Raw genomic sequence first — 12,512 nt, 5'->3', positions numbered from 1 at the left:
AAATCTTATATATTATATAACAAAAAAACTAACAATATTATTTATTTATTTTTAAATAGATAAAATTAAATTTATTAAAAAAAATAAAATTAAATTAAACACTAAAATAAAAAAATAAAAAGATTTATATTAAAATATTATCATAGTAAAAATTAAGCATATTAAAAATGATAACTAAAAGCAATAACATGAATTAGATGAGATAAAAGCTAAGAATATAATTGAATTAGTTGCTTCTCACTTTTTCATACCACGACAAATCACCATCACATAGATTTTTATTTATTTTTTTATTTTATTCTTTCTCTTTCCTTCCCCCACGTGAAAGAAAGATTTCTTTCTTATCTTTTTTTCTTTTCTTCTTTCTCTTTCCCTTCCCCCACGTGGAAGAAAGATTTCTTTCTTATCCTTTCTTCTTCTTCCTCTCTTCCCTTCGTCTTCTTCCTCCCTCTCTTCTGTGCCAGATCAGTTAACAACCAAAAACAAAAAAAACCAAAATTTCCAATTTCGGCCCTTTCTTTTCTCTTCTCTTCTCTTCTCTCTGTGTATCCCCATCTTTTCCCCTTTCAGTTTTTTTCCGACCGATTACCACAAACCAAACACACACACAAATCAACACAAACACACCCAACCAGTCCGGCCGACATATCCCAGAAATTTCCACCTTTTCCTGTCGACAACCTGCCGATCTTTCCATCTTATCCACCCAAAACCCGAAATCTTCGCCGACAATGGACGATTCCATCGACTTCCATCAATTCCGGCGACAAATCGACGACACGAGTGCAAGAAACTTCTTCCCCCCCCCCTGTCGGTGTCGGACGGGGTCGACAACAGAAACTGTCACCGACATTTCCACCGTCTCGACGATTTTTGCTTCCCTGACCATAAGGACAAGTTTTTTTTACCTTATTATTGTACCGAAAACACAAGTTTTGTACCTTATTTACTAAAAGTGAAGAAGGTATCCGGAAAAAGAAGAAGGATTGAGGGTTTTCTGCTATTTATGATATTCTTTTGCAACAAAATTTTGAGAAAATAAAAATTATACTGGTTTTGACTTGGAACTCGGAAGGTCAATTGGCATAGTGAGCTATAAGGGCAAAAGCATCACGTGGGCAGCTTGGGCTGGAAGAAAATTGCAAGTTTGTTTGAGAATGAAGCCTATTTTACAAACCCAAAAAAAAAAAAAAAAAGGGAATGAATTTGGCCTTAAAAGAATCTAAGCAATATGGAAAAAAGATAAATGATAATGACAACCAATATAACACCAAATGAAATAGAAATTTAAACAAAGCCGCCTTTTGTTTTTATATACCACATCCACATGGAATAATATTTTAACATATTGGAAAAAAGCAATAGATTGAGATCAATTTCTTTAGCACCTAAATATACATTTTTCATTTCTTCTTGGTTCTTGGGTGTTGTTCCCTCTCTCATTTTTTTTTTCAGTTCTTTATCCACCTCTTTTTAATTAAAACCAGTAAACCATGCTTAACGGGAGGAGGAGGTTGTGCTTAGTGTCACGGACTTGTTTATTGACCCTTCAAGCCGTGCGGCCTTAGTTGCTATTCTAACCCTTTTGTTGCAACTAAGTAGTAAGCTTTTTTCTCACAAAAAGAAAAAACTAAACAAAGAAAGCTAGAGCACAAAAGAGAGTTTGTGAAAATGAAAATATATTGCTTAGAAGAGAGTTTTACAAGTGTATGTGTGAATTTTTGGATTCTAGGATTGTTCGATTGATTTACAAATAAGAGTTCACCTCCTTTATACAGAGGGCTTGACACGTAGTATGAAAATACAAGGTTTTAGATCATATGTAAATGTTTTGATCCTAGATGAGGTTCTAAAATATTCTAATAGACTATTCTAGAAAATTTACTTATTACATAACTCTAGAATATTTTTTGACATTCTAAAACTTTCTATAGAGTCTTTTTGAGTCATCTAGAACCTTCTAAACTTCTCTTAAATCATTTAGAACTTTCTAGATTCCTCTTACCTAGAAGCTTTTAGAATCTTCTGGACCCTCTAGATTTCTCTTGAATTCTCATGAAAAATCTAAAATATTCCGGATAAGCTTCAAGAATTCCATAATTTTCATGCGGAACGTGACATTAGGCAGTTTGGTTGAATGTAGAAAGAGTTGGTTCTTCCTTATCCAAGGTTGGACGTGGCTACAATAGCTTAGCAAAACAGCAGCTTAGGTGGTATCTTCACAGTCATTGACTAGTGATGCTGAGTACGCTGCTGCTGTAGATGTGGACTGGGAAAATCTCTGATTCAAGCCAAGGCCAACAGATTACATGTACATAATGAAATGTGCCAAACAAGGGAATTCTGAACAGTGACAACTTTAATCCCTATGGAAACATTGAGTTAAGCCCTTATAAAGCGGTTCTCAATCATGATAAGGTCATAAGATTGCGGTTATGATTTTGAAAATTTCCCGGATATTAAAGTTACATTCTAACTTTAATAAAAATATATTTAAAGAAGCTCATATATGAATAGGCTTGATTGGAATCGAAATTATTGCCAGGGATTGTTAGAAGGTATAAAAGCATATAGAAAAGAAGATGGGCGGCTTCTTGTGTTGTGTTCAGAGCAGAATGCGATTCTGATCAAAAGATGTTGTGTACCTGGACTCATTGAATAAGATGTTAGAGTTGGGCCTAGGCCCACAAGTGTGAATGATTTGGGTTTTCGGTTGTTAAGTTTTATTATAATAATTTTTATTTAAATCAAATATTATTTTTTTGATAATAGTGGGAGAGAGTTTTACGGGAGAATAACTCCTTGGTGAGAGTTTGAAGGTTGCACGTACTGCAACGTTCTTTTCAATTTTTATTTTGGAAGGAAATACAGGAAAAAAAAAAAAAGTGTGGTAAAGTGAAGGTACACAGAGAGTTCGTAGAGAAAAACTTCAGAGGTGCTGAATCTGAAAGCTTTTGCAGCCGTTGTATCCTGGGAGACGTTTGCTACAAAACTCCTGTACCGGTGGGCGTAAAACGTCTTAAGGACACTGTGGTATCACACAGGCCTCGGTCAACCTTTCTAGAAAGTAGATCAATTTCAAAGACCTACAGGTTCTAAAATGCTTTATTTATTTTGTATTTATTTTTATTTATTTTATATTAAATTGTCCACATGTATTTACATATATTCATCTATGATATTTTCCCAACAATCTTAAAACGTTTTAATAATTTTTATATATTTAAATATAATGTGGAAATTTAAGTTGTTTATTATGTTATTGTTTGCTGTGTATATATTGCATTTTTCTGCTTATATATATATATTGATTAAATATTTCCATGTGTGTTTTGCTGTTGAAACAAGAGAAAAAAAAAATTTTTATTAAACCCGTGGGTATAAAAATTTATGGGTAATTTTTTGTTTTTGATAAAAAAATCTTCCCAAAATTGAATTGTCCATAAATTTTTAAACCTTTTGGTGTATTTTTGGTAATTTTTTTGGCCACTAGAAGAGTGGAAAAGAGAAGGAAAATTGTTGCTAGGTCGTATGACCCGTTTACCAGAGAAACCGGGTCAAAACGACTCGGTTGAAGGTTGAAGAAGAAAAGAAATAGGGTTTGGGCTGTATTTGAAAGGCTGGGCCGGTTTTTCTAATTTTATTGTGTCAGGCCCAGTTCTAAAGCCCAGACCAGGTTAGAACAGGCTACTGTTCAACCCAGGACCCAGGCCCGATTGAGATCAAGGCCCAAGAGAACCGGTCCAATGGCAAATGGGCTTACCACGTGTCGCCAAAGCAATGAGCCACGTGTCGCCCAACGGGTGGAACACGTGTTGACCTGACACAGATGACACGTGCCTCCTTCTCGGACAGCCACGTTTCATGCTCTTGACAGTCCACGTGTCGACCTGCTACAGGTAACACGTGTCTGTCTCTAGTAGCGACATGTGTCATAAATAGTGCCAACAGGATTGCTACATGGCATATCCACGTCATCAAAGTGATGATGAGGCAGCATGGTTATGACGTGGCGGTGACATGTCACCAGGATGATCACGTGGCGGGGCACCACGTCAGCGGTCTGATGACGTGGCATGGTGCCGCATTTGCCGAGCGATGACGTGGCATGATGCCACGTAGCAACAGCCATGCAGCCGTTGATGCCACGTCAGCATGGTGACACGTGGCATGAACAGTGACTATGAATAGTGTTTTTAGGTGTATACAATAATTTTTTGTGGTGTATTCAGAAACCCTAAAAATCACTTTTTTGTGTGTTTTCCTTATGGAAATTGCTTATAATTAGTTTGTTAATATAGAAAATAACAACTAATTGATTTCTGTTTTGTGATATTACAGAAATGGCACGTGGAGACAACAAGACTGTGCCCATTCAGACTTCTGGAATTCAGATGCCTCCTTCTGCTAGTCATGCAGAGAAACCTGAGAAGTTTAATGAAGCAAACTTCAAAAGATGGCAGCACAAGATGCTATTTTATTTGACCACCCTGGGACTTGCGTGGTACTTGACTGAAGATGCGCCACCCAGTAATGAAGAGAGTGATAAGGAAACTCTCATGGCGGTGGATGCATGGAATAATTCTGAATACTTATGTCAGAATTATGTCCTGAATGGCCTGTCTGATGCCCTGTATAGTGTATACTGTGGCACGAAATCAACAAAGGAGCTGTGGAAAACACTGGACCGAAAGTACAAGACCGAGAATGCGGATTCGGAAAAGTTTATTACAGGCCGATTCTTGGATTACATGATGGTGGATGCAAAGCCAATAATGAATCAAGTACATGAGTTGCAAGTGCTGATTCAGGAAATGCTTGCTGAAGGGATGATAATGAATGAAGCATTGCAAGTGGCTTGCATGATTGAGAAACTACCTCCAAGTTGGAGTGACTTCAGGAATTATCTGAAGCATAAGAGAAAGGAGATGGATATGGAGGCTCTTATTAGCAAGCTTCGCATAGAAGATGACAACAGGAAGTCTGATAAGAGAACTTCGAAGGCCGTGTTGAAGGCTAATGTTGTGGAGCATGGTCAGGGCTTCAAGAATAAGAAGCAAATTGGAAAAGCTTCTAAGCTGGGGCCAAAAGGAGGAATCTCCGAGAAGGCCAAATTTCAAGGCAGGTGCTTCAACTATGACAAGATGGGTCACAGAGTTACTGAATGTTGGCTGCGAAAAAGAAAGAAGAACCAGGCACAAGTGATGGAGGACATCACTAAAGAGGTTGACGATATTGACCTAAGTGCTGTGATATCTGAGGTGAACTTGGTGGGATCTAATCCTAGAGAGTGGTGGGTAGATACTGGTGCGACCCACCACGTGTGTTCGGATAGGAGTATGTTCACTTCCTTCGAACCAAAGAAGAATGGGGAGAAGCTGTTTATGGGTAACTCCGCTACCTCAGAAATCTAAGGTGAGGGCAAAGTAATCCTGAAGATGACCTCGGGGAAAGAGCTGACTCTGAATAATGTATTGTATGTTCCAGACATTTGCAAGAATCTGATATCTGGATCGCTGCTGAGCAAACATGGTTTTCGCTTAGTGTTTGAGTCAGATAAGGTTATTTTGTCTAAATTTGGGATGTTTGTGGGAAAGGGCTATGTAGTCAATGGTTTATTTAAACTAAATGTAATGACTGTAAAGCCTAAAGAAATGAATAAAGCTAGTAGTTCTTCTGTTTACTTGCTTGAGTCTTCCATTTTATAGCATGGTAGACTAGGACATGTTAATTTTAATTCTCTGTGGAGATTAATTAACTTAAATCATATTCCCACATTTGAAATTGATTCCAATCATAAGTGTGAAACTTGTGTGGAAACAAAATTAACGAGATCATCATATCAAATAATTGATAGAAATAACGAACCTTTGGATTTAATACATAGTGATATATGTGATTTAAAATTCGCACCGACTAGAGGTGGTAATAAGTATTTTATCACCTTTATTGATGATAGCACCAAATACTGCTATGTATATTTGCTTAAAAGCAAGGATGAGGCTATAGAGAAATTTATTCTCTATAAAACGGAAGTTGAGAATCAACTCAACAGGAAAGTTAAAGTGATCAAAAGTGATCACGGTGGAGAATATGTAACTCCTTTCAGAGAGTATTGTGCTCAACATGGCATAATACATGAAGTTATTCCACCATATTCGCCACAATCAAATGGTGTGGCTGAACAGAAAAATAGAACCTTGAAAGAAATGATGAATGCAATGTTGATAAGTTCTGGAGTACTTCAGAATTTGTGGGGGGAAGCCATTTTGTCGGCAAATAACCTTTTAAATAAGGTGTCTCGGAAAGATAAGGTAAAGACACCCTATGAAGTATGAAAGGGAAGACAATCCTCCTACAAATATTTACGAGTGTGGGGTGTCTAGCTAAAGTAGTTGTACCTACACCTAAGAAGGTGAAGATAGGTCCCAAAACTGTTGATTGCATCTTTATAGGATATGCACAGAATAGTAGTAGTGCGTATCGGTTTCTCGTGTATAGGTCATAAATTTCTGATATACACAAGAACACAATAATGGAATCGAGAAATGCATCATTTTTCGAACACATTTTTCCATATAAAGTGGAGGAAGGACCGAGTACGTCTAAACGAACTTATGATACTATGGATGATGATAATCATGATAGTGATCAAGAACAAGAAACTGAGGTTGAGCTTAGACGTAGCAAGAGAGTAAGAACGGAAAATTCCTACGGTTCGGATTTTCTTACTTATATGCTAGAAAGTGAACCTCAAAGCTTCCATGAGGCCATAAATTCTCCTGAAGGGAATTTATGGAAAGAAGCGGTTAAAAGTGAAATTGTTTCCATCCTGCAGAATCACACTTGGGAGTTGGTAGATCTTCCTCCAGGTTGTAAACCATTGGGTTACAAATGGATTTTTAAAAGGAAGATGAAAGCATATGGAACAATAGATAAATACAAGGCAAGGCTTGTAATTAAGGGATACAAGCAAAAAGAAGGCCTTGATTATTTTGACACTTATTCTCCAGTCACGAGGATAAATTCCATAAGGATGGTACTGGCAATCGCAGCATTGCGGGATCTTACAGTACATCAAATGGATGTGAAAACAGCCTTTCTGAATGGAGATCTAGAGGAAGAGATCTACATGGAGCAACCTGAGGGTTTTACTGCTCCAGGACAAGAAAAGAAAGTCTGTAGATTGGTAAAGTCCTTATATGGACTTAAACAAGCTCCAAAGCAATGGCATCAAAAATTTGATAATGCCATGCTAAAAGATGGATTCAAAATAAATGAATGTGACAAGTGTATACAGAGAATGGATATGTTATTCTATATTTGTATGTAGATGACATACTTATAGTAGGTAGTGACGACAATATGGTCCGAACTACAAAAGTCATGTTAAATTCTAAATTTGACATGAAAGATATGGGGCTTGCAGATATGATTTTAGGTATGAAAATCACGAGAACTTCGGATGGAATCATTCTTAGTCAAACTCATTATGTAGATAAAATACTGGCTAAGTTTAGTAATAATGATACTAGTATAGCCAGAACACCCATAGATATGAGTTTACACTTATCCAACAATAAAGGAGAAGGTGTATCTCAAGTAGAATATGCTAGGGTGATTGGAAGTCTGATGTACTTGATGAGTTGTACCAGACTAGACTTAGCCTACGCAATAAGTAGACCAAGTATATACACGAGTAATCCAAATGAAGATCATTGGAAAGGGATCGTTAGAGTACTAAGATATCTACGATATACTCATGAATACGGACTGCACTATACAAGATATCTTGCTGTATTAGAAGGATACAATGATGCAAATTGGATGTCAGATATAAAGGATTCAAAATCCACTAGTGGCTATGTATTCACATTGGCAGGTGCAGCTATGACATAGAAGTCCTCGAAACAAACTGTGATAGCTCGATCCACTATGGAATCCGAGTTTATTGCTTTAGATAAATGTGGTGAAGAGGCAGAATGGCTACATCAATTTTTAGAGGACATTCCGAGGTGGCCTAAACCTGTGCCAGCAATAAGTTTACATTGTGATAGTCAATCTGCGATTGGCAGGGCACAGAATATTATGTATAATGGAAAGTCTAGACACATTCGTCGTAAACACAATTCCATTAGACAATTAATCTCAACTGGAGTTATCTCAATAGACTATGTAAAGTCAAAAGATAACATTGCGGATCCGCTAACCAAAGGGTTAAATAGAGAACTAGTTGAGAAGTCATCGAGGGGAATGGGATTGAAGCCCGTGAATAAAGTCAATACGATGGAAACCCAACCTAGTTGACTGGAGATCCCAAGATCTAGGTTCAATGGGACAATTCAATTGTAAAGACTAGTATGGATCACTGTGGGGGATTAATCCTCTGCCCATTCCTATGATGAAACAGTGATAAAAAGAGGTTACGCATAAAAGTATGCGTTTAATGATTCCTATAAGTGTGTGTTTAGTAATCTATGTATAGGTATGCTGATTATATAAGAAATAGGAATCACCTATGTGAGAGAGAAGAGTGGCCGCTTCAAAGGAGAATTGTTTAGGGCACAATTCTTTAGAAATTCTCGCAGAACCAGGGAGGTGTTCAGGGCCAAAATGAACACAACAGTGAGAACTGAAGTGTATCAAGAGGGAATCATGTGTGGGCTATGTTGTCATTTACACAAAAGACAAAATGGTTCAAAGATATCGCTTCTACCATAAGTCAGTAAAGAAAATGTAGTCTTTCAAGGGAAAGTTCAAAGAGTAACATCTACCTATCCTATGCAGGTTCCGACTGTAGAGCTTTACCACTAGAGTCATGTTTATATTTTTAAATCAAATCATTCATGTGGGGGATTGTTAGAGTTGGGCCTAGGCCCACAAGTGTGAATGATTTGGGTTTTCGGTTGTTGAGTTTTGTTATAATAATTTTTATTTAAATCAAATAATATTTTTTTGATAATAGTGGGAGAGAGTTTTACGGAAGAATAACTCCTTGGTGAGAGTTTGAAGGTTGCACGTACTGCAACGTTCTTTTCAATTTTTATTTTGGAAGGAAATACAGGAAAAAAAAAAGTGTGGTAAAGTGAAGGTACACAGAGAGTTCGAAAAGAAAAGCTTCAGAGGTGTTGAATCTGAAAGCTTTTGCAGCCGTTGTATCCTGGGAGACGTTCGCTACAAAACTCCTGCACCGGTGGGCGTAAAACGTCTTAAGGACACTGTGGTATCACACAGGCCTCGGTCAACCTTTCTAGACAGTAGATCAATTTCAAAAACCTACAGGTTCTCAAATGCTTTATTTATTTTATATTAAATTGTCCACATATATTTACATATATTCATCTATGATATTTTTCCAACATAAGAGATATGTAGAGGAGGTAGCTGCATGTAATATTTTCTCTGTACAGGGCAACATGGTTGTAAAGCCTGCCATAAATGGAACCATACTTGCTGGTATTGCTCTCGAAGATGCATCATTGACATTATTGCTCAACACCATGAATTGATGGATGCTGATGATGTATTCTGCAATAGAACTGCTGTTGGTGTTGCTTCTGTAGGCAGCATTACATACCGCAACAAATGAGTTGAATTCAGAACAGGTGGTGGTGGTGGTCCGGCTGTGTGCGCAAAACTCAGCTCAACTTTGGTTGGCGATTCAAAGGGGTATCCTGGAGGATAAGAATGGCTGGAATATTATGATTTGATTGATTGAGCTTCGTTAATTCTAAATAAAAGCCACCGCAAACCATTTATTGAGAGATACATATCGTGTATACAATAATCTTCCGTTCATTTTCTAGCATTTTACTTAAAAAAAAAAAAAATCAATTTCTTTAATATAATTTTTTTTTTTTTTGGATGATAATCCCCTTAAATTAAACCATTATTTTAATTTAATTTTAAGTCCTAACATTATTGACCACACACATTTAAATGACAAAATAATAATGAATTACAACAAATAAAAGAATTTTTTTTCCTGAAAATAAATAAAAGACCTTTACAATGATCTCAATGCCTCGAGGCATATATTCAATCTGATTCCCATAAGATTTTCTTTATGATCATCATTTTAATATGTGAATTAAGAATGTATTAGTATGTTTTCTGGTTCATATAAAACTTATTTTGTTCAAAAGTTTTAATAATATTTCACTAAATTTATATTAAACCATTAATGTATTTTAAAAATGGATTAATTATACTTTAATAGCCTAAATTTTCCAGACTGTACGATTAAGATACTAAACTTTGAAATTTTGCGATTTGAGTTTTGAAGTTATAAATTTTGTATGAATTAGCCCAATTACAAACAGACCATTAACAATCGTCCATATGCAATGCTGGTTGACTCTTTTTAATTATACTTTGATAGCTCAACTTTTAAATCAATGCGATTTAAGCATTCGATTTTATAAATAACATAATTTGTAAATAAAATAATACTTATTAAAAAATAATTAATAATCAACGATATAAAATGTGTAAAACAGTTTAAATTCTATTCAAAAGCATTTTAGCAAGTAAAAATATATTTTTCAAAGAAAGGATTTAATTAACAATAATAATAATAATAATAATAATTTGAAATTATAGGCTGGAAAATAAATAATGATCGACATCCCAACTATATCTCAATTATAATAGTTATAACGATGATGATCATAACAACAACAATAATAAAGATCAATAAAATATAGATAAAAAGAAAAATTAAAGCAAAAACAAAACCCAAAAAGGGAAAATTTTTAATCGCCCCTCAAAATTTATCATCACTTTATTTTTTTTTTAAAGATAATATAATTTATAAATAAAATAATCCTTATGTAAAAATAATAAATAATCAAAAGAAAAAAAGTATAAATATGTTTAAATTCTATTTGGAAACATTTTAGTGAGAAAAAATATATTTCTTCAAGGAAAAAATTTAATTGATAATTTAAATGATTTTTTTTGGTGAATAATTCAAAAACATTTGCATTCAAAATGGTGGACCATCCTACTGACTCTGAAACCTGCCAATCTATGTACCTACACGTAACCACACTCATTATTGCACTATTTTGCACTCAGTTTTTTTTTTTTTTTTTTCTTTTTCTTTCCAGTTCTTAAATTTTGAAATTTTATCTTTCCGTGAGAGTGCTGCTGATAGAAAAAAAAAATTTTTTTTTTATTACAACGCAATATTACAAATAAAAATAAATAAAGAAAAACAACAAGAAAGGGCCGCTATTACCAAGGCAATTTGTCTCCAACCATGAATATTTTATTAGTTTTTTAATTACTTTTTCCCATGCGATTTCACTTCTCATGTATCTTTCTTGTGTGTTGTCAATCATGTATGCACCAATTTTGGCACGCGAAGAGATCTATCACTGAAGAAAAGATCAGAAGAGGAAGGGAAAAGCCACTTGGACAAGTGAATTTTATTCTCTGACTCTTTTGGAATTTGGGGTCTTCTTCCTGAGGAGGACTTGAGCAATTCTACACTATGGAGAAGATGGAGGCCTCTTCAGATGTAATGGAAATAGCCAATGAAGATGATGTTCCAGTAGTCAAAATATCAGGAAAGATCGAAGACCGAAGATGATGTAATTTGAGTTTTTTTTTTTCTTTTTTTTTATGTCAAATTATATATATATATATATATATATAATAGAAGACATACAAAGATTTAGTGTCCAGCTTCTTGCAATGCAAATTGCAAGATGAAAATCTGTGGTGATGGACTCCAAAATGGCCAATTGACCTCCAATGGGTATTGGACCTCTCGTGGTCAAATTTGGTGCAACATGATCCAAACAAACACCAAATAAATAGAATTCAGCTTCAAGATACTCTAAATTGAGAGCGAATTCTAAAAGATCAATATCAGATTCTGGCACTGCAGAATAAGATTTAGTCATAAGGAGGATTAGTAACGCAAAAATGGTGGTGGTGTTTGTGTAAAATAACTCAACTTTGTCATGCTTTTTGTATTTCTTTGGTGCTGATGTAATTCTCCTTGATAGCTACCCACTAATATACACAATTTCTAACTCATTAAATAGTAGATAAGTATTATTTTAATAACTGAAATTAAAAGTACAACTGACAATATTTAGTTGCTGTTGAAGTGTCTAATATTGAAAGGAAATTCAGAAAAGGCAGAATCCTTATCCAAACTATTGGATTACAGGTTTAAGCCAAGACAGTCTTTGGATGGCAGAAGTAATATTATTAATGGTATTAAATTGCTTAGATAACATTGTTAATGGTATTAAATTGCTTAGGTAAGAAATTTTAATTCATCGATGTTTCTTGATATTCTGCTAAGATTAGCAAGCTAAACCTAAATCCTAGGTGGCTTTATTATTCCTTAATAGAAAAAATTAATGAAAAATAGGAGAGAGAAATATTAGAATTTATATGCCACCATACTAAATAGATACAAAACAGAAGAATTAAAATAAAGTATAATTATCAATTTCTACTTTGGATTGCTTATTAGTGGTAAAATATATAAC

This window comes from Ziziphus jujuba, chromosome 5 (genome assembly GCF_031755915.1).
Source record: "Ziziphus jujuba cultivar Dongzao chromosome 5, ASM3175591v1".
NCBI lineage: Eukaryota > Viridiplantae > Streptophyta > Magnoliopsida > Rosales > Rhamnaceae > Ziziphus > Ziziphus jujuba.
The sequence above is the reverse complement of the archived record's forward strand: the minus strand, read 5'-3'. Positions refer to the sequence as shown.